The sequence below is a fragment of the Cryptotermes secundus genome, unplaced genomic scaffold, assembly GCF_002891405.2.
Source record: "Cryptotermes secundus unplaced genomic scaffold, Csec_1.0 scaffold560, whole genome shotgun sequence".
Lineage (NCBI taxonomy): Eukaryota > Metazoa > Arthropoda > Insecta > Blattodea > Kalotermitidae > Cryptotermes > Cryptotermes secundus.
Window position 1 is genome coordinate 1,227,138 of NW_019729218.1, and position 22,650 is coordinate 1,249,787.

Genomic DNA, 22,650 nt, shown 5'->3' on the forward strand with positions numbered 1-22,650 from the left:
ACCTTCTTGCTTGTAGCACAGTATTTTCCTCTTATCCGTAATTCCCTAGATAAGAAGGGGCTTGCTTTTTTTCTAGCCCTTCCAGTGATAACGAAATTGCAAGAGTCACAAATCATAACCCTCGTTTGATTCCTTCCTGATTTTCCACTTGAAGTTGGTCAACTCATCTGAAATAACAGGCTACAGCCTGGAAGACCAGAGTTTCATTCACGGTAAATGAGACGTATTTCTTCTCACAGAATTACTGGGCTTTTGGAATTTTTCCATCGTTCAGAATTTTAGGTAACAGAGGACACGACGTTTCGGAAACTGGATCTGTTTCCGTCTTCAGGTGAGAAAGGAAGACACCTACTCAGTTGGACCCCTTGGAAAGAGCTAATTTCAGTCACTGGACTAGGTGTCCTCCTTTCCCACCTGAAGGCGGAAACAGATCCAGTTTCGGAAACTGGAAACTGGTGCCATCTATTATCTAAAATTCCGGACGATGGAAGAAGTCCAAAACCCCAGTAATTCCGTGTCATCCACCATTGTCAGAACCCTTTAGAATCTATATATTTCTTCTCGATAATAAATTCAGACCTCCTCTGGGATCAACCGGCCGCCTATATAATGAGTAACATGGTCCTTTTCCCCGGGGATAAATCGGTTGGAGCGTGAAGCTGACTACTAATTTCCATCTAGTTCCGAGGATAGGAATGAAACAATATTCAGTGTCGCCTGTGCCTTTCATGTTCGGTTTCCTGGTTTAATGTTTCGGCATATTTGTAATTTTTTTTTGCTTGATTTCGTAAATTAAAAAAAACATCTTCCAAGAGAACACCTTTAGTTGCAAATGTCCTCTGCGGTAAGCAAATTAACCACATGTCTCTAAGAGCGAGGAGCTGAACGCCAATTGAAGCTATGTACCATCGCCTCCCCTCTCTGAAAGACTCAGCACGAGAAATTCATATTAGCAGTCACAACCTCCTTATTCGTTGTTGCCTTTGTTCAGGGCGGTTGTATCATGGAAAGAAGAAAAAAAGAAAGAGGACATTGTTCACCTTGACAATTGAATTCGTTTTTCAGTTCGTCAGCTTGGTCACTGCCTAAGGCGAAAGAAAAAAGAAGTTCTTCCAGCCAGCTCGTTATAAGAGGGCAAAAACTTGCCAGAACATAGCAGTTTGCTCATACCCAAACCCATTCCTCGTATGTAGTTGTCTTTTACTCAGCTAAAATATTAGAGAAGTATTTCAGTACTAAGAAGATTTGCTGCGAAGCCCTGCACTCGAATCACTTTGAAAATCGGGTCTTATCTCTTTTTCTTACACTTCTTCAGATGTCACATATAGTGCGCCCTCATTATCGGTCTGTACTGTTTCCCGTTAATCTCTAATGAATGTCTGTGTTCATACTCTTTTAAGTTGAATCCTCGCCGCTAGCGTCGTGCCGGTCACTAGTCCAGACATGGCGCCCGGTAATCACATGGTAGTAGAAACCCCTTCCCAGCGGCCATTCCACGTCACGTGACCACAGCTTGCGACTGTAACAAAAGAAAAGAAGCGTTACAATTTTTGAATGAAGGTTTGTATTATGAGAGTGAGGGAAAATTTTCTGGTTTAGACACCTGCAGAGGCAATCATTATCGTCTTTACGATTATGCTTATTACGATTTTCACCTCATTTCTTTTCCCCCTTCATGCTACGGTGTTATATACGATATAAGTGGCTATCATTTCAGTTCAAAATATGCAGCTGTATATATGACGTCGTAACAAGTACCAATCAATACCATTAAAAATGCAGCACATTCATCAGAACAGTTTGCAGAAAAATTATACATTAAAACTGATGTGATCTGAGTAACTATGATTACATTACAGTGTTCCTCAACGTCTGTGTCGAAGCATTTTCAGTTAAAACCCGTTTCTACACATTTAACAATATACCTAATTAAAAAAAGCGTGGCAGAGAAATGCTATTGTCAAGTGTAGGGGTTTCTACGTGACTTATGACAGGTTTTTGGATTGGATGGTTGGATTTATTGCACCTTATACATTCACACAACTTGGAAATACAGGCAATACAGCGCTATTGCTGCTCTACACACTTCACAATTCACCGTTACACGCGCACTAGGGTTCTCAGTCTTCACACTAGTCGTATCCAGGCAACGGATTTATCACAGTCTCACTGTAACTTCAAATCACACATGAAGTCTTCTTTTCACAGCCTAACTCCTCTTTCTTGCCATTATTGTCGACTTAATTCAATTCCTCTGCTCTCAGGCTCATATCATATCCGGCTGGTGTCTTGAAACTCGACCTTTTACTTCCGACTCGACTACTGCTCTTCTACTACTCCCCTCACTACTCCGTCCCAAAGTCAAAGTCAAAGTCACATTGCGACTGACGGTCAGTCAGTCAGTAAATCTTGGTGTCGGGCCCCATTTTGGGCTCATGACCAGATATTAATTATTACCGTTTGACAGTTACGGTCTTGTTTCTGTGGGGCGCCTTCTCTGACGAGAGGACGGGTCTATCTTTTGTATATGCTCCTGGCCTTTGCCAGCGCAGTCTTACTCGGGTCCGAGTCCCTTGAGACTCGCGACAATATTTTACTGTCTAAGAACTGAGACTTCCATTCTCGTCGCCTCCTACGACTCGCAGGGTCACGGTGGAGGTATTCGACCCCGCCTCCACACGGGGTAATCACTGACTACAAAGTCAAAGTCAAAGGGACATTGCAACCGACGGTCAGTCAGTCAGTCAGTAAGTCTCGGTGTCGAGCCCCATCTGGGGCTCATGACCAGATATTTATTACCTTTAACAATTACGGTCTTGTTTCTGTGGGGCGCCCTCTCTGACGTTCAGTGTATATTTTAACGAGGAACCACATCTAAAGGAAACTCCGCTGTCTCTAGCTCAAACTATACGGTCTCAAATTGTAGAATCATGGTGAATAATAGACCGGAGAGGACTCGAATAAAGCGATTGCGGTCAAAATTTAAAATTTTAGTGAAGGAGTTCTTAAAAAAAGAACAAAACATTTCACTGGGAATAATAAATATTCCAGCATAGATTCAAAAGATATATCTCCGAATTGCAGGTCAAAATTGTTTCCTTTTTAACCAGCTTGAACGCTTGTGAAACCCAGTTTATTTTGCCAATATTGGAGCTGTAGGCCCTGCCAGCTTCATGTAAAATCACAATAAAATATGAATGTGTATTTTGAAAATGTATAGTCTCTAGAGGTGAGTGAGAATGATGAGAGAAATCCCAGCAGTTTCCTGGTTCCCGTATCATGAGCGCTGTCGGTCTCTCCCGCAGCCCGTAAATTTTACGTGACATGCCCACGTAACATTACTTTATCTGGGCTAAACTGCGTGATATTAACTTCCGGGCTTATTGTTCCTCGGCAGGAAACCCCATGCAATATAAAATCACTGCTTCATCGCATGCTATTCGTTGATCAATAACACATCTCCGAGTTGGCCAGGTCCGTTCTTATAGCTCCATTGCCAAGGTTCGGTTATTTACGTTTATTAACATTAATATATTAACACCGTTGAATTTACAGGTACATTACTTTGTCTTCCAAGTATATCACTTCATCATATAAATACAAGAACGTCCAAAAGTCAGTTAACTGGCCAGTAAAATGTTCGCAAATGTATTGAATTTACAAGAATTGCACGAAATCAGATCCTCCATGTTCAGTGAGCAGGTCACGGCAGTCCAGCTGTCTAAAGGTTCGGCCACACAGAGCGCTACGCTATCTTCGCTACATACGCTACGTACGCTGTGTACACTCTGCGACGCAGCTAACATAGGGAACATAGCGTACGTAGCGTACGGAAGTCTGTGTGGCCAGTCACATTGGCAATAAAGGGAGATATTTTCCTGTTCGTATAGCGAACATAGCGTACGTAGCGTACGGAAGTCTGTGTGGCCAGTCACATTGGCAATAAAGGGAGATATTTTCCTGTTCGTATAGCGAACATAGCGTACGTAGCGCTCTGTGTGGCCGAACCTTAAGCCTTGAACTGTCTTCGCTCGCTCGGAAGCCGGGATCGTGGATTCCATTCCCACATAAGGCATAGATGTTTGGTGTGTGTATGTGTTTATTCTGTGTTTATGTAGAGGCCTTGCGACGAGCTGATCACCCGTCCAAGGAGTCCTGCCGTCTACCCAGAACTCTGCGCTACCGTTCTACAAACCGACTTGAAAGTTTAACTCTGAACATTCCCGCTAACACAAAGCAGTGTTTCGAGTTAACTGAATTCTGGGCTAGTAAACTGTAGTCCGTGAAAGAAGAAGTTCATGGAGGTAGGCCTAGACCCACTGGGGCTGTAGTGCCAAGGAAAAACAAACAAACAACTGTAGTCCAGACCAGGGGTGATGCCGTCGCTAATCTGCACACTTTACAATTTACTACATCACACGCTAAATCTCTTCCAGCCTACGGTGTCTTCACTAGTAGCTGCCTGGTAACGGCTCCAACAATGGCTATTCCTCTACTTCGGTGCTCAGGTCCTCTCTGAATGGTAGCTCCCTTCCAACTGACTCTCAACTGACTAAGCTCCAAGTCCAAGTCCAAGTCATATTGCGACTGACGGTTCGTCAGTCTGTCTGTCTTGGTGTCGAGCCCCGGCTGGGGATCATGACCAGATATTTGTTACCGTAAATGCCAAACAGTAACAAATATCTGGTCATGAGCCCCAGCAGGGCCGGACCACGTAGAAAACAGTTCTTCCATTGTTGTAGTCCAAGTGTTGCATTATAAGAAATCTGCTGCCTAGAACGGGAACATGTTTAAGGCCCCGGTATATCTGCCCACCTCTAGGTCTTTGCATAGCAACGGCTCTACACGCTACAATATCTTGTATAGAGTATATTGTTGTTGTGGTTTTAATTATTATTACTTTTAATGAATACTTATCATTTATTTATTACTTATTTAATGATTGTCAGTATTTCAGACTATACAGCGTCGAAGTGAAGTTTGACTGGTGAAATGAAAAGATCTGGAAGCACGTGGTCATGACGTGACAAAGGCACCATTTTGAAATTTGCCTCGAGAGACCGAATCTCAGTCCGGACAGCTGGTGTCTAGAACGAGATTCAAACCCAGCACCCTTGAATACAAATCTACAGCACTGCCACTATGCTGACCTGTTCCGTTACTGAGTAATTTTGGAGATAAAACATGCTGACAGATTTTTGCTTTAATTCTATGCAGTTACTGCAAAAAGAAGCGTAATATTGGTACAAGGAGAGCAGCCTTTCTGGGCCCTATTTAACGTTGTCAACTGTTTTTATGTGTATAAGTTCATAGCTCCTATAGAACTCGTATGTATGCTTCATGTCAAACAGTGTCATCATAAGGGGAATGCTGTCACAATCCTACGCGAAGGCTGCAGAATTTCTGGGAGTCATGTTCAACTTTCGTCATATTTTAAATTGTTGGCTTGTTTGATGTAGATTCTAACGTTGAAATGAAGGACATACGAGTATTCAAAGAGAGTTTATATTTTATTTCGAACGGTTAGTTTCCAGACAGATTAAGCCCAGTTGCTGTTAAAGGTGATTTTAATTTTTTATATTTCATCCTATTCCACGTGAATTGTATTGTGACATGACGCCTAAAAGCCTGAATAGCGGAGCCAGTGTAGACGTTCATTGCCAGACAACGAATCAGTAAACAAGTTCCCGCGGCAACGAATGAGCAAGGAACAGTCGACGTGTTGTTGGGCTATAACGATGGAAATGGTGTTTTCTGTTGGATCCGCCCCGAGGCTATATAAAGAGGATCCCAGGCCAGCTGAGGAAATAATAATTGAGGAAGTACCTCGAGATGGCAGTCGAAGATGATTGAGAAAAAATGGCAACGAATTAGTTGAAAGTTTGTGTGTGATTTGAAGACTCTAATATTATAACTATTTTGCCCGGATACGACTAGTGAAGATCGAGACGACTTAGCATGTCTTAGTGATTTTTAGTGTGGAAATCAACAATAGTGCTATAGTTAATTATAGTTATGATTTGTAAATGGTCAATAAAACTCTTCACCAATTCAAATCACGTCTATAATCACTAATACATGCGATAATATAATGATTGTGGTTTCTTTTAAAAGGTAGAGCATTTTAATGGCAGAACCTTTCTACAAGGTGTTCTCTCAGCGGTACGTGAAGAGCTACTTAAGAGGGTAGAGTGCGACAGAACAGTTCAGATCCGACGAAAGATACGGGAAGAACAAAGTGTGGGGACACTCCACCGAGGACAGCGGTGCAAGAATATAACCGGTGAAGAGGAAACGCAGAGAGACGACGGACTAATCAGGTCGCTTAGTCTGAAAGGGAGGTATTTAAGAGTGATTGTAATTGCGAGCGTAAACGAGTAATTTTACAATTAACAGCGTCGTCTACAGCCGCTAAATCTCACAAATTATTTGTCACGGGACCCCGGACATGTGACAATGTCATTTGAGGGGACTGTAAAATGTAACGTGTTTTCTGTGTGTATGAGCAGACTTGAAATACCTCTCGAATATGAAACGAATACGTAGTCGCAGTAATTTAAATATACCGTGTATTTATCCGACATTTCTACACTCAAATGCTCGAGTTTTCCTTGCAATGCACTCAGCTTCGACACAGGAATGTCAATGCTCCCAAATATAGAGAAATCTTTTCAATTTTATACGAGTTTATGGATTTTGCTGGAGCCTCGTGAAGCATTAAGTAGAACGAATGTAGACGAATGGAAAGCTTCCATGTTAAAGGAAGTTGATATGAATAGCTGAAACTTGAATGCAGCAATATTCCATTCTGCAGTCCAGAATGTCCCTACGCACTTATATGGATATTCTCGTTAATACAAGTGCTTGAAAGGGTGACATTTTTTTTGGTGCTCGAATTTGTAATGGAAACATGAAAAGGAACTGAAGTAGTCGTTATCATAGCCTATGCACAGCAAAGCCATGTCAGCTTCTTGCTTCTGACAACAGAACCGAGGTTCATAGACCGGTGCGCAAAAAAAAAAAAAAGAATATAATAACTTCAATTTGTGGGAAATCTATCCAGAAGTTCATGTGGTAGGCGGAATAAAAAAGGGAAGAGACTCTCTTGAGAATCTAATATTAGATTAAGTGGTAAAGATATTCATGGGTTTCATGGAATCCGAAGGTTCATTACCATGTTCACAAAAACTATTCTTCTTACTGGACTCTATCCCGCACCAAGTGAATTCAGTACATATTACCATATCCCGTTTCTTCAAAGTCCATCCTAAGACTATATTAACACATACATCTACCTACTCCAAGCTGCTTTTATCCTACAGGATTTCCAAAGAAAATTTCATGATAATTTCTCAACTTCTGTATGCATGCTACATACTCGTATATCCCGCTAATCTCGTTGTCTCTGATATCATCATCTTAATAATATTTGGTGAAGAGCAAGAAAAGTATTAATTTCCTTAAGAACTAACCAACTTAAGAACTTAAGAACCCACGACCCCAGTGTTTGAGCGGCCAATGTGATCTGCAACCACTTCACACAAGCCTAATTGATTATAAAAGATTTTGAAGAAAGTGCAAATATGCTACTTTAAGGTAGTGTTCCACCATCTGCAGAGAAGAATGAGGGATATTACGCAGCGTAGTCAGAAGATACCGACGTTTCGGAGGAACATATTGCCTCCTTCCTGGTTTCTTGTTTGGTTTTTTCTCCAAGCCTGAAGTTGAAGATGATATGTTCCCCCCAAAACATTGGTTGACTTTCAATGGGTTACTCGGCGTTATATCCCATAAAATAGAATACTTCATAACCACTGCTGTGGGAACTTCAGATTCTAGGAGAATGAGTGTGGCAGAAGGTCCCAAGTTCAAGAACTGAACCCTGAGCCTCTCGAATAATAAGCAGGAGTACAAACCAATCAGGTGCCAAGTTCAGACAAATCTGGCGGTGTCCATTCTAATTTTCATTATTCGTGAATGCTTCAAAAGCCATGTCAGAAAGAAGCAAAAAAAAAAAAAGAGAGAAAGATTGAGTCAAGTAAATTTACTTGGTTTTACTTTTCGTTGCCCATATCCCAATTATTTCAATGATGTTTTTATACTTAAAGAATCTTCTGTTCATATCTATTGTTGGAAAGCCAAATGTGGTTGCCACGAGCTATGCAGACATGGCGGGACACGTCTGTTTAACTGATCTCAAACATTAAATAAATTCGTCCAACAAGAGCGAGTGCATTTAAGCGAGATATATCGTGTCTGGCGTAGAATAGGTTAAGTAAAAATTATGTGTCATATCAAAAAGAAGTCCAAAGCAACATTCTCCTAAAATATTGTGTTAATCCGTCATTTTCTTTTTTCATTTTCCTTATGACTCACATCTCTGTATGCTTTGGAGTGAAACAGTCTTTTTTTAGTGTGTGTGATGTGAGTGCTTCGATAGTTGCTTGTTTGTTCAGAGGAGGGTAAAAAAAGCTGGAAACTTGTCGATATTCAAACCCCGTATATTCATGCATTCTCTGGTAAGAGGAAGTTGTGGGAGTAAGTAAGAATAAAGTTATGGAGGAGGAGTGAGTTTGAGAAAAGAGGTCGGTCAAAGCGACAAAGCGGACGTGAGTTAGGGGCTGGGCAAGAGGAAGATGAAAGTTTGGAAGGGGATGATCTTGGCAAGAACTCCAAGGGTTCCCCGAAGGAGGGGAATAGAGGGGAGGGAGATGACTGCATCAGCCATCATGAAAGCAATTCCGGGGGACAAGTAGAGGGATCCGGAGCAAAAGCACGAATCGGAGCCAGGGAAACCCCCGGTATCTTTCTCTTTTTTTTATTCTCCCTTTTCTTTTTCTATTATAAGCATTTCCTACATCCCCCCTCCCCCCCAAACCCATCTCTCTTCCCCGGAGTAGTTCGTGGTTAGGAATCCAGACTTGGAGATTCTGTCCCCTAGACATGGTGACGAGCACTCGACAATACATCAAACAGGAATTCTCCATTTACGAATTAGGAGAACCTAGACTATAAAAGAGACTTCTGTTACGACCCCACCTAGTCTGGAGAGGACATATTTGTTTTCTGCCGCAAAGCACACTCAGAAGCAAGGGAGAGAATGCATGCATGTCCAGACCTCGGAATCGGCTACCACAGAAACTATACATTGGAGATACCGACATGTTTTCTTTCTTGGGTCTCTATTCTAAGATTTGTGTGACGAAGAGTTGCATCAGTATAATATAATCCACAACTTGCATAAAGCTGAAACTGATTTTTCTTTATTTTATCCTAAACAGATCAAAATTTCAGAAACTACTTACTTACTCACTTACGGAGCTAAGCCCTTCTTGAGGAGAAACGAATTCTGCAGCTACTCAAGAATTTCCCCGCATTTTATGGAACCCGAAGGTCCATTACCGTGTTCACAAGAGCCCTCCACTGGTCCCTAACCTGAGCCAGATCAATCCAATCCATCCCATCCCATCCTATATCTCTAAGATCCATTTTAGTATTGTCCACCCACCTACACCTTGGTCTTCTCAGCGATCTCCTTCATTCTAGCTTTCCCACCAATATGCTATATGTATTCCTCATCTCCCCCACTCATGCTACGTGCTCTGCCCAACTTATCCTACTTGACTTCATCATTCTAATTATACTTGGAGAAGAGCACAAGTTATGAAGCTCCTCATTATGCACTTTTCTCCATCCCCTTGTCACTTCATCCCTCTTCGGTCCAAATAGTCTCCTCAACACCATCTTCTCAAATACCCTCAGTCTGTGTTCTTCCCTTAATATTAGACACCAAGTTTCACACCCATACAGAACTACAGGCAAAATTATAGTTTTGTATATTCTAATTTTTATGTTTTTAGACAGCCTGCTACATACCAAAAAATAATGATACAAACGGAGTTCTTCGACTTCCATTAAACACGTTTTTGCACATGAACATTTTAACGAGATACAACCATACGTTTCTTTGCCCTCAACAAAAGTCATGACATGCTACGTCAACAGATTCTGAAGGGTTCCGACAGTGATGTATAACACTGGGAATTACTGGGGTTTGGAACTCTCTCTATCGTCCGCTATTCTAATGAACACAGTGTTTCGCAAACTGTATCTGTTTCCGTCATCAGGTTAGAGGATGGGAGGCACCTGCTATGTTGGTTCTGTCAGAAATATTTAAATTAGTCCGGTGATTGCGTTTAGCTCTTTCTAACGGACCCGACAGAGTAGCGTCTTCCACACCTTCAACTGAGGACGGAAACAGATCCAATGTTGTGTTCTTTAATGTACTTTAGAATACCGGACGATGGACAAAGTGCAAAAACCCAGTAGTACCGTGTGTCAGAAATTTTAACTCTCACTGCTACCGCAAGAGTGCAGAGCAATTTAACGGAATGAAAACAAAGAAGAAACCTCAGCGAACAGTACAACCGCAGGACCGTACCTTAACTCAAGGGGTTAGGTACTGGCTTCTCACTGCGGAGCGTCGGATCGAATCTCGGATGGCTTCTTAAATTTGTAGTGTAAGTGGAGCAACAGGCCTTTTTTCTCCCTGCCAATTATCATTAAACCACTGTTCCATACTCAACTGGCACTGGTCCCTGGAGTCTGCAATTGCATTTACGAGACAGCGTATTATGACATCCTCTGGTTTTGGGGTTCAATTTATGACAAAGCACTTGGCTAGTTACAAATTAAGAAATTTAATTAATGTATTTGTAATTTACAAATTATAAATTCAACGCTCCCAAAATATTATCTGTTTCCGATGCCTTTGATATGAAATGTCTGATAAATATACGGAAAAAAATATATCTATTTACACTTGAGTTCTACTGTATTTTAAGTTATAACTCCATATATTCCGTTGAAAGTCAAAGGAAATTTTGGAGGAACATATAATTTTCATCAACAGGGTCGAAGAAGCAAGCAGATTTTGTCACCTGCTTCATATTGGTTTTTTGCTTAACTTATTCTTCGACCCTGAAGACGGAGCCGACATCCTCGTCCGAAACATCAATTAACTTTTAACGAACTACAAGGGGCCATGTCACTAAATACAGATCTCTTCATAACCACCTCTTTGAGAACCTCAAATCCTACAGTTCACTCTTTACTAGCTTAAGTTCTTTGTTCCTCTGCGTTTCGGATGTTTGGCGCCATGTTCTGTTATACGAATGCCTAGATGAAGGGCACAGATGTTGTTAACTTATTCTCTAGGGAAACTTATATTAGAACAAAAGACAAATGAAAATCTGTAACGAACATATTTCGAAATATTTACACCCCAATGAAGAACGCATTACCGCTCTTTATTTTGGTGCTACTATTCTGTATATTTCCGGGAGGTGCGATAAATGTTATGTTTTAGTTACATAAATAATTGTTATAGGTTTCGGAGAGCTGAAAGCAATAACATACCTGCCTATTCCATCGATTTTACAAATGTTTCCTACTGCTGCTATGTGAGAACAGCAACGTAATATCTTTTTTGAAACATTCAAGGGACATGCTGTTGAATAATAAACATACTAGGCTGATGCTGCCTCAAATAAAGGGGATTTACGCTGTCAAATTAAGGGCCTCATTGTAAAAATATGGGTCAGAATGACACGAAAGTAATCATCATGTCGATACAATCACCAGGGCACCCAAAACGTAAATTCTAGCAGCATATTTCATCCCGTAATTATTTACCATACTGTAGCAGTGAGCACTGTTTCTGAACCCTTCCCAAGTTGCAGCATAGAAGAATATATACGTCTTTCGTATCTGACGTCACACAAAGCCGGTTATCTACTTATGTGTTACATATTATTGACGGTGTTATTGCTTCAAATTATATAGCGTAAAATGTTAGGATAGCCGGTCACGGTAGCCGAGCGGTCTAAGGCATGTACTGTCTTCGCTCGCTTGGAAACCTGGATCGTGGCTTCGAATCGCACTCAGGGCATGGATGTTTGTGTTGCATTTTTCTGTGTTTGTGTACAGGTAGAGGCCTTGCGACGAGCTGATCACCTGCCCAAGGAGCCTACCGAATGTGTAAGTTCTAGAAAAACCGAAGTGAACGGTACTACAGCCCACTGGGGCTGTAGTACAAAGGAAGAAAAAAAAACGTTAGGATGACTGGTAAGTAATGAAATGGGAAAGTTGAGGAAGGAAGCAATCGTAGCCTATCTGAAGTGCTGTCCTGACATTTTCCTGGATAGACGGTTCCCTGACCGAAATTCTACTTAGACACTTTACACTAATCACACATTTTCGTGTGTATATGCTTATATAACTATGTACATACATACATATATATACGTGGGCTTACGAGTACAGACAAATGATATTACAGATGGTGTTTCGCCCATACATTTAACTAAAAATATTTTTTTGGTCATGTTGTGGCATACTTGCTCAAAGCAAAACTGTGGAGCCAGAGATACAGCCGTATCAGTCTGCTTTTACCGGTTCTCACGGTCTCTTCGCTTGCGGATTTCTTATATTTTTCCTTCTACCCTGAAGTTGGAGGCGATACGTTTCTCCGAAACGTCGGTTAACACCACATATACACGTTGCCAAATCCCAGAAGACTGCTTTCTTCATTAACAATCCTCTTAACATTCACTAATACACTCCTCTTATGGACTTTGGCAAAGGAATTACTTTGCAAATAATATTAATTCAGAAAAGGATTCAATTTAGATTTCGACGTTAAAATGTCATGTCCTCCTTCCTTCCTTTGGTAAAGAAAAAATTGTTCCGGAAGTCCATATAACATTCCCCCAGTTTTGTGTTAGTTTGATAGCTTTTCTTACTGAGCCCCCGTCCACTCCCTTCAAATTGAATAAGGAGCAGAAAGAAAGAAATACAAGGGAACGGAAAGTTATTTCTTGTTGAGTGGAGTTTAAAACATGGAACGGCTCCTTTGGGTATCGATGGTAAGAATAAGGGGTATAAAAAAACTGATAGCATTTAAGTGGCGATGTGGAAAGAAAGAAGAAGGCGAATTCCTAACAATAAACAAAAATAAAGTACACCGACAAAAGAAACATCAAAAGCTTTTTATACAGCAAAGGTGAAACAAAAGACACTACCTACAATGCCGGCAAGAAAACATCACTTTCAGGACAACAAAAGAGGAAAGTCTGATGGCTTGCTTGTCTAAATTCAGAGCCTAGAGCTATTGGCGACCAGTAGACTCTTCGCTACAATAACACCAGGAAGGGCGAAAGAATGTATCACCGCTATTCAGCGTCAATGTTAATAAATCCTGTCCTTTTAGCTTCTAGTAAAAATGTATAAAATTTCCGAGTAGAGGCACAAAGGTATCAGCTTGCACTGTAATGCGTCACAGAGGAGGCGAAATTAACCGTGTTCACAAGGATACCGCACAGAAACCGAAGTCTTCAGACCGACTTGCTTTGAAGTCTCCAGCAAATCATCACGCATATCACACGCTTGGTTCCAGCGATGCTAAAAGTCATGATACAGTAACTCTGTGATTCAAGGCCGCGCCATAGCTCTAACGGTTAGTCGCTGGCATTCCACCGCGGCGACCCGGGTTCATTCCCGGGGACTGATGAAGTGGGATTTGTGGTGGACAAAGTGACCCTGGGCGGGTTTTCTCCGAGTACTTCGGTTTCCCCTGCCAATCTTCATTCCACAAAATTCTCCATCATCATAATCACCCGGGGTAGGTTACAATAGGCCAATCAGTGGCCGCCGTGCCGAGCGGACCCAGCTGGACTCCCCCCCCCCTTCCATTAACGCAAAGTAAAACTGTGACGTCTCGGAAACGAGCTCTGTTATATTCATCAGGGACTGGTGTGATTAATAATAAAATAGTAGTTAATAATAGGAAAAGGTGACTTCATTGGTGACGAACGTACCAGTGTCAATATGGCAAAAGTATAACGGCGGTCACCAATCCCAGATCCCACATAAGTCACTGGCATAATGGAGACCGAAATATCCTCCGAAACATGGGACTTATAATCCGTTTCGGCTAATTACTGTGTTGATATCGGCTTGGTGCTCCATATGCTCTTTTTACTTAATTCTAAATCAATATATGTATATATACACATGAAAAGCTTTGAAATGTGGTGTTGGAGAAGGATGGAGAAGATCAGTTGGACCGATTATGTGAGAAATGTAGAAGTGTTAATTAGAGTCAGTGAGCAGAGGAATATCCTACACGAAATAAGAAAACGGAAGGCTAATTGGATTGGTCATATCTTACGCGGTAACTGCCTTCTGAAAGAAGTTACTGAAGGAAAAATAGAGGGGCGGATAGAAGTGACCAGAAGACGAGGAAGAAGACGTAAGAAGATGCTGGATGACCTTGGGGACAGAAGAGGAGACTGTCATTTGAAGGAGAAAGCTCTAGATCGCATCAAGTGGAGGAACTGTTTTGGAAGAGACTGTGGACCTGTCGTCTTGACAGATTACAGATGAATGAATGAATGAATATATTTATACATGTTTATTGGTTTCCAGTTCTTTCTGTTATCTATTATTCATTTAAAGTAATTACTGTATATATCACCTGTTGTGAAATAAAAGAAAATCTCTACATTTTGCAAAAAGATTTTGTTTGTGTGTTTCGTATAATTCTCAGAATAAACAGTGCTTTTATGCTTATGCTGCCGACCAAACTAAAAGTAAATTGAANCCGCGTGATGATAACTGAGGACCTATTTCAAGGTAATAGAGGCTCTGGTCTAGAAAACCGAAATTAACGGCCGTGGAGATTCGTTGCGCTGATCACGTGACACCCTCTATACGCTAAATTTGGCACTAACTTCGCCGACAAGCGGAGGTCGCTCGGTCGGTATAGTTCGCTTGCGAACTAAAACCACGGAGTTAAAAAAATAATTATACTTTACATTTCTCAATTCTCAATAACAACTTAGATTTGTGTTAATGAAATTAGTATTATTAATATTACTTTGTTTGTTTCCTTCTCTGGATTAACGTGTTTTTCCTCCAGTGCTTACGTTTAATTTGTCTTTAACTTTATGTTGTGCCTGTCCATAATGTAATTACCAGTGTCTACACTGTGCTGTGTCTGTAATTGGTCTTGCGGCTGTTGACTCGGTACATAAATAATAAATAATTTAATTGATTTTATCTTTATAACTCGCAGTGTGATTCCTGTGAGGCAGAAAATAAATTTCTAAAAGTTATTTAGACAAAATTTTTCCTTCAAGGTTTTATTTTGAATCTATCAAGATACTGCTCGCATTATTTCACATGTATTATTCCTAAATCAGGCCTACAAAAGACCATAATTTTACATGATCTGTATGGGTGTGAAACTAGGTCGTTCACTGAGTATGTTTCAGTCAAAGCAGTGAGGAAAATATTTCGACCTGAGATAGAGGAAGTTGACTTAGAAGAACGGTGGAGGAAACCGTACAATGATAATACTCGCATTTCATAATATATAGCCATAAGAACCAGAAATACAAACCAGCGATCCGAACCAGTCATATTGATAGCAAAGTAATACTTTTAGCGCGATAAAAATGAAGGCGGTATAAAGACAGTAGAGAAACCATAACGCTTTAGTACATGAAAATGAACTTTCAGCGAGTGAAACAAGTACAGCTCAATACAATATGGAAAACAAATCAATCACAGATACAGACAAGCTGAAAACACAAACACAGAAGATCCGTTTGAAAATTAAAGAGAACTGAAATGGAAACAGGTAGCTTGAAGACTACACGTGAGCACCAAGAGGAAACATACGTTCAGACTGTTTATTTACTTGGTTATTATGCGATGCTGTATCAACTAAGCTGCTATGTAGAACTGAATGAGAGAGAGGAGTAATACTTGATGATTCTTACTTACTTACTTACTTACTCATGGAGCTGAGTCCTTCTGGAGGAGCCGCCAATTCTGCAGCTACTCACTAATTTACGAGCAAGAGCCCTCCACTGGTCCTTATTCTGAGCTAGATCAATCCAATCCATACCATCCCATTTTATCTCTCTAAGATCCATTCTAATATTGTCCACCCATCTACGCCTTGGTCTTCCCTGTGGTCTCTTTCCTTCTGGCTTTCCCATCAATATCCTATACGCATTCCTCGTCTCTCCCATTCGTGCTACATGACCTGCCCACCTCATCCTCCTTGACTTAATACTGGATGATTCAAGAGGAAATACTTTTAGATAATCATAGACGGTTATGATAATCCTTTCCATATCATGATCAACATAACAGCACACCACCTGCATGCCTATCTACGATCCATCCACCTTCAGCTCTTATACTCGTAAGGAACTGTGAAAAGTAACAGAAATATTTAGCGACGAATCAATGAAGGATAAACACCATGCATTACTGCGAATAGTTTAATCAGTAATAATACTTACATTGGAGGCACGCGGTAGCGTAGTTAGTTGAGGCTCTATGATAACTTCAGTATTTCGTTTCCATGGATGCGGCAGGAGGACTACATACCGATAGACAAACAATAGCTGTTNAGCATTACTGCGAATAGTTTAATCAGTAATAATATTTACATTGGGGGCACGCGGTAGCGTAGTTAGTTGAGGCTCTATGATAACTTCAGGATGCGGCAGGAGGACTACATACCGATAGACAAACAATAGCTGTTCTGCTTAGACTGATTATATAATGATATTGTGACATGGTGGCCGAAAGCCGGAATAGTGAAGTAAGAATAGACGTTCATTGCTAGGCAGCGACTGGGTAAACAATTTCCTGCGGCAACGAATACGCAAGCAACAATCGAGTAACTTCCGTTGCTATGCAACAGAGCTGTAAACATGCCTTCCCAACAATAAAGAGGTTGTGTTTTCTGCATGGTCCGTGCAAAGTTGTTACCAAGTTAGTAGTTAGTGTCACGCCCCGGCTGATTTACCTCGACAAACCCGCGGTATCTGCTCCATAGAGACTGGGTAAGCCCCATAGTTCGTCTAAACAAAGTAAAGGAGAGAAAATTCTCTGCTTTCTCCGAAATCGAACCCTGTTCCCCGCATAATGGGTTTGTAGGCAACAAAACTGAAGTCGCCCGACATCGCTTAACGCTCAACAAACCTCAGTAACAGAAGAAAGTCGAAATTCGTTGAGTTTTCCTCGTATAGTAAAGTGGATGTATGAATCCACGTATTCTTGACCTAGACGCTAGTAGGAGGTGAGTGGTCAGATTCACGCCCCGGTCGCTTTACCTCCAGGGAAAGAGCCCTAATTACCCATTGGATATAAGGCTGGATGGGTCCCACGACCGGTGTGGACGTAGAGTTAAGAAAATTCTAACCACTTCCGGGACTCGAAGTCCAACCCCTTGGCCGTCCAGCAAGTCGCTATACCGACTGCCCTATCTCGACTCTTCTACAAATACTGTACAATACTAGAAGTGTATGAAAAGTAGGTTCAAATCCTAAACCGGCAGCTTTGTCAAAAGTAAAATTCAGTTTTGAACTAGTGCTACTGATGAGGGTGGACAGATATGAAATACCAAGTTCCCTTCTGGAAGCTTTGTTATGGAAATAGGTTGGAGACGCCTGGAGACGCATGGAGACGCCTGCTTGAAATAATGGAGACGGCCGTGGGTTGGCTAACACAGGACAATATGTCGCATCGTGACCATAACCATCGCTTGATGTGACAGAGACCAGGGATAACATTCTGAACATCCCGCGTTTGTGTGGGGGTTTACTGTCCTCGCACGATCATTCTTCAAACACGTGACTGCGGTCAGTGGTTTTATGATACATCTCCTGTTATGTTTCCTGACCATCTGTCTACAAACGCACCCAGATTATCACATGCCACAGGCTTCCGGAAGTTTGCAGATGTGGTGGCTATTGTTAAGGGTGAATTCAAAGGTAAAAATTAATGTATTCTCACACATGTAGATCAGACTATCCGAAACACTATTCGGTCATCAGCACACAGACACACAACTGCACACATGCAGTAAATACAACTGTAATAACAGAAGGTTAATTTTACTTTCTCCACGATCGGTCAATGAATTTTACGTCGAAAATCAGGTTGCTTATCGTTAATCGGTCAAGACACACGAACCCGACTCAATGAAAATAAATTACTGTCACGTGTTACGGTGACTTTCAATGGCGGTTTGGATTGGATACTGAATTTATTGAACACTGTAGGGCATAACTCGTAATTAAGCTTAATTACAGCACCATCGCTAATTTCGTCAGATTTAAAGTACTACTAGCAGTGTCGTCACTAGTAGTTGCTTGGTAACGGCTTCTAATAAAGAATAGTCCTCTGCCTCCGGGCTGAATTCGACTCCGAACGGCGGCTCCCTTCCAACTTCAAATCAAAATCTAAGTTATTTTACTACTGGCGGTTTACAGCCAATTCGCCTTGGCAGTAAACCCTTTGAGACTCAAAAACAAAGATGCTTCAATTGTTTTCCTTGTAACTCCTTTCAATGACCGAGTAGAAACTATCGTTTCCAACAGTACCTCTATTGTTGCATGTGTATCCGTTTCGCTGGAACGTGTTTACCGAGCCGTTGCCTAGAAACTGCTCTGGTATATTTGCTTATCTCGCTGTCGTTGCATAATAACGGCTCTACAAGCTGCTACTTATTACAAATTTTGAGTTTTAAAATAAGGATTTGGCTTAAAGCAAGGATTTCTCTCGCTCTCTCTCTCTCTCTCTCTACCTCTCGCTCCCCTCTCCATCCAACTGTTCAATATTAATTCGAAGATATCTGGGACGGTTTCCTGGTTTATACATACTCGCTGGCAGACAAACTAACTTCATGGAGAGATCTCATTGATGCGAGTTCAACAAATATTCGTTAAGTTATTTAAACAATTCCCGGCCATTTATGAAACCTTAAGTTTCGTTGCCGTCTTCATAAGAGTCAACAACTTGTCCTTATCTTAAGCCAGATGAATTCACTCCTCACTCTTATATCATATTCATTTCAGTTACATTTTAACACGTTTCTACCGATGTCCCTTGAAGTTTTCTGACCAGAATTTTAATTCGTCATCTCTCCAATGAGTGTTATAGGTACTGTCACGTGTACTAGTGACACGTAGACGGGGTTTGGTTTGTTGAATAGATTTGCTGGATACTCACATATCATAAGTACAAGTAATTATAACACTCCGAGAATTACTGTCTATAAAATACAAAATAAATTCTTCAATATCTGCTTACTGGCCCATCCTCAATCCTCAGTCCTCTCCGACTCTATTTCGGCCTGAGCTGGCTTCACGGGGACCGGAGATAGAACACCAGGTACAACAGTTCATTCCTTTATTATTCACCGTTACCATGAACACGTTTGTCAGTCTTTAGGTAACGTGTTGATTTATCCAAGCGTATTCGTTGCTGCGGAAACGTGTTTGAACCAAGCCGTTGCCTAGCATTTGCCGTCTTTTCGGACTTCCAAGCGTCATGCCACAATATATATCTTGCACATTTCGTTCCTTTTTTGGAGAGCGCTATCGGCTTCAATGTGAACCTTAAAATTTGGTATTTTGCTGGCGTTTCTGAGGGAAGTATTGTCTCCCTCTTCAGGATTGAATGTACAACGCCATGGTAATAAATATTCAGGAGGAATAATTTCCTTTAAATTGATGTTCCTTCATTATAATTTCCTGTTCGATATTATTTTGAGCTTATATTCCGTATTCTGAAGACAAAGAAGGCGTAATTAATAAGCCATAAATACCACGGGTTATTGTTCCGTTTTAGACAGGGGTTTACTGTATCAGACAAAAGTAACAAGCGAGAAAGCCGCGGTTTGCGATGGGTGAATAAACGTACGCGGAGAAACCATTACTTGGTTCTGCCAACACAGTCTGTGTAGGTACACCACACGTTACAGGTTTACAGCAGGTTTAAGCATTTCGGCCATTATCCGGTACTGTACACGGACATTTAACTTATCTGCTCTTTTCCTTACACTGACCAATATTTACACATGGTTGTACTTTGTGAGTCAGTGACTTACATATTATTGTAATATCCCTGTACTCCTCTTAGTTATAATATTAAAATATAAAAAATTGGTTACGATATTTCTTACTAGGCGAGATGCCTTGATTGTAGCTGATGAATATAAAACGGTGCAGTTATTCCGGGAAAACCTAGGCGTGGTTGGGAGGATAATATTAAGATGGTTATGAGAGAGATAGAATGTGATGGTATGGATTGGGTTCACCTGGCTATGGACAGAGACAAGTGGTGGGCTCTTGTAATCACGGTAAAATACTGGGAAGTTCTTGAGTAACTGCGCAAATGGCGACTTCGCAAGAAGGGCTCAGCTCCATGGAATTAGTTATTTAGTAGTTCTCTGTACCGAACAGCGCCACAGGTAGTAGTCGTATTTGTCGTTATGAGCTTTTATTTGAACTTTCTTTTCAGATGCGATTCGAAATATGGAGTGCATTATTAGTGTGAGTGTCTGCGTGTATTGGGTTTGGTGTATATATGAGTAAAAAAAAAAAGATAAAGCTATCCCTGTAACAGGACGTGGAGGGCCATAAGGTTGTAAGATGTCGAGGCTCCCATATTCTTCTGCACAATTGGCTCACAGATGGTGGTAAGGTTGTCAGCCTTGAGCACCGGCAGCCCTTTACCCCTATGAAGATTCCTGGTGCTCATTTCTGTTAGAGGCTGAGTCGACCCCAGGGCCATAGTGGGGCTGGAAGGAATCAAACCCGTGACCTTCCAACTTGTAGCATAATGCCTCGACCAACTACGCTACCGCTTGCCCCTTGTATGTGAGTGTCTTTGTCAAGTTACGTTTTTGGGCGTTGGCCGTGAGAGTGGTTACAGAAAAACGCGTCAACGAGAAATAAACGTGTAACAATTAGCTACAGGCATGCGCGTGTGGAGGTACAAGAAATGCGTAATAGATGTCTCTTGTTTCTCATTTGCAGATCAACCTCTACTAACGCCGTTTATCTCATGTAGTGGGTGAGGGAGTGACCGAATTCAGCTGAGCGTAATGCACAACCGCGGCATAGAAAGTGTTTGTGTTTGTGTGCTTGTGTTAATGTGCCATAGTGGTACAACAACAACGACTTGCCAGGCCGTCTTACGTCCTTGAAGCGGGCCAGGTTGACAGGTACAGAGAGAATCAAGACTGAATTCCGGGCTGACAGAGATACCCGAGGCTCTCATGTCTGTGTGCCGTTGTCTTCAAAGGAGTTAACACAGCTGCCGCATAATCAAGTGCTCCCTACGTGAACAGCTTGAGGGGAACTGCGACATGAATTATCAATGATGGCGTCACATGAATAATGTGATTCGGTGCCAACGTGTCAGCGTCTTCCTCCCCTATTAATAAATTTCAAGCCAATTAACGGATTTTCATTAAACTTTGCATAAACATCGAGCCAACAAAGCCCACACTATTCCAGTTATCAGAACTAATTCACGTATCCTAATTATATCACATGATCGTACCCCTGCCGCAATTATTTTCGCCCTGAAGATGGAAGCGGTATGTTCTTCCGAAACATTGGTATCCAACTATATTATTAAACGGAGTCACAACTCAGAATACTCATCGCCATGAAAATATTAATGCTTGTTCTTTTTTAATTTTCTGAGCCATTTCATATAACCAACGGAAACGGAAGTACAAAATTCTGTGTTGGACAAACAACAATATCACTAATTATTGCGGGATTTTGAAGTCTGGTGTTATAATATTGTTGTTCAAAGAACATGCAGTATAATTCTGAGACATATTTCATGTAATGTAGCACACAAACATGACGGAGGTATGATATTAATAAGTTAAGTCTATATATATAGACATATATATCTGTTCCGTGGAGGTGAAATATTCATATTGATTGCATGAGATTTTGTATAGGGATAGATCATAAACGTGCCCATACATTTTGAATTAAACATGAATATATTATGTACATCTATAATCACAATCTAGCCACAAGGAAATATTCTAAGGTTATATAAAATATAACTCAGTCGGATTCTGCAAGTCTGTAAGACTATAGATGGAGTTTGCATAGGCGAATGGATTTGCTGACCTCTGATACATACGATTCATAAGTACACGTAATTACAGTACCATCGCTAATCTCCAAAGTTCAAAAATTACCACAGCACTTGTTAAGCCTTTTCCAGCCTGCTGTCTTCGATAGCCATTCCCTGGTTACGGTTTGTAACAGTGGAAATTTTTCAGCTTGACGCGCTCAAGTCCTTTCTTCACATCCCCCCATGCAGAACTCAACTGACTGAATAACTTTGCCCCTTACTTATAACAAACATCTCGGCACGCACCACATAGAAAACACCGTTCTTCTATTGCTGCGTTCGTGCCCGTTGCTATGCGAACGTGTTTACCGAGTTGTTGCCCAGAAACTCTCGCTGCGCAGACCATATAAATCACGTTCTTCTGTTGCTGCGTGCTTGTATGTTGCGGGTGTTACCTAGAAAAGGCCGCCGTTTACATTCATCGCTGAGCAACGGGTCTATACGTCACAAGAAGAGTACCAGAAAGAACGATGGGGTATCAGGCAGCTACAGCTTCAGAACGAAACTGGAAATATGGGTCTTGTTTGCGGTATTTTATTCGTCAATGGGAACATTTCTTTTAAACACGAGTGGAAAAGTCGTTAGGTGCGAAAGACTTCACACTGAGAGCCATCT

The 22,650-nt window shown here is 41.2% G+C and overlaps 1 protein-coding gene across 3 annotated transcripts in view; it reads right to left on the minus strand.

The window, feature by feature from the left end:
- Window positions 1-779: 779 nt before the first annotated feature.
- The window catches only part of LOC111865518 (toll-like receptor 6), a 433,080-nt gene continuing 411,209 nt past the window's right edge, over window positions 780-22,650 (minus strand). For all 3 annotated transcript variants that reach the window (XR_004513140.1, XR_002842983.2, XM_023853615.2), the window contains one exon: window positions 780-1,519. The gene's annotated coding sequence lies outside the window, so the exon portion shown is untranslated. The remainder of the gene's footprint in view (window positions 1,520-22,650) is intronic.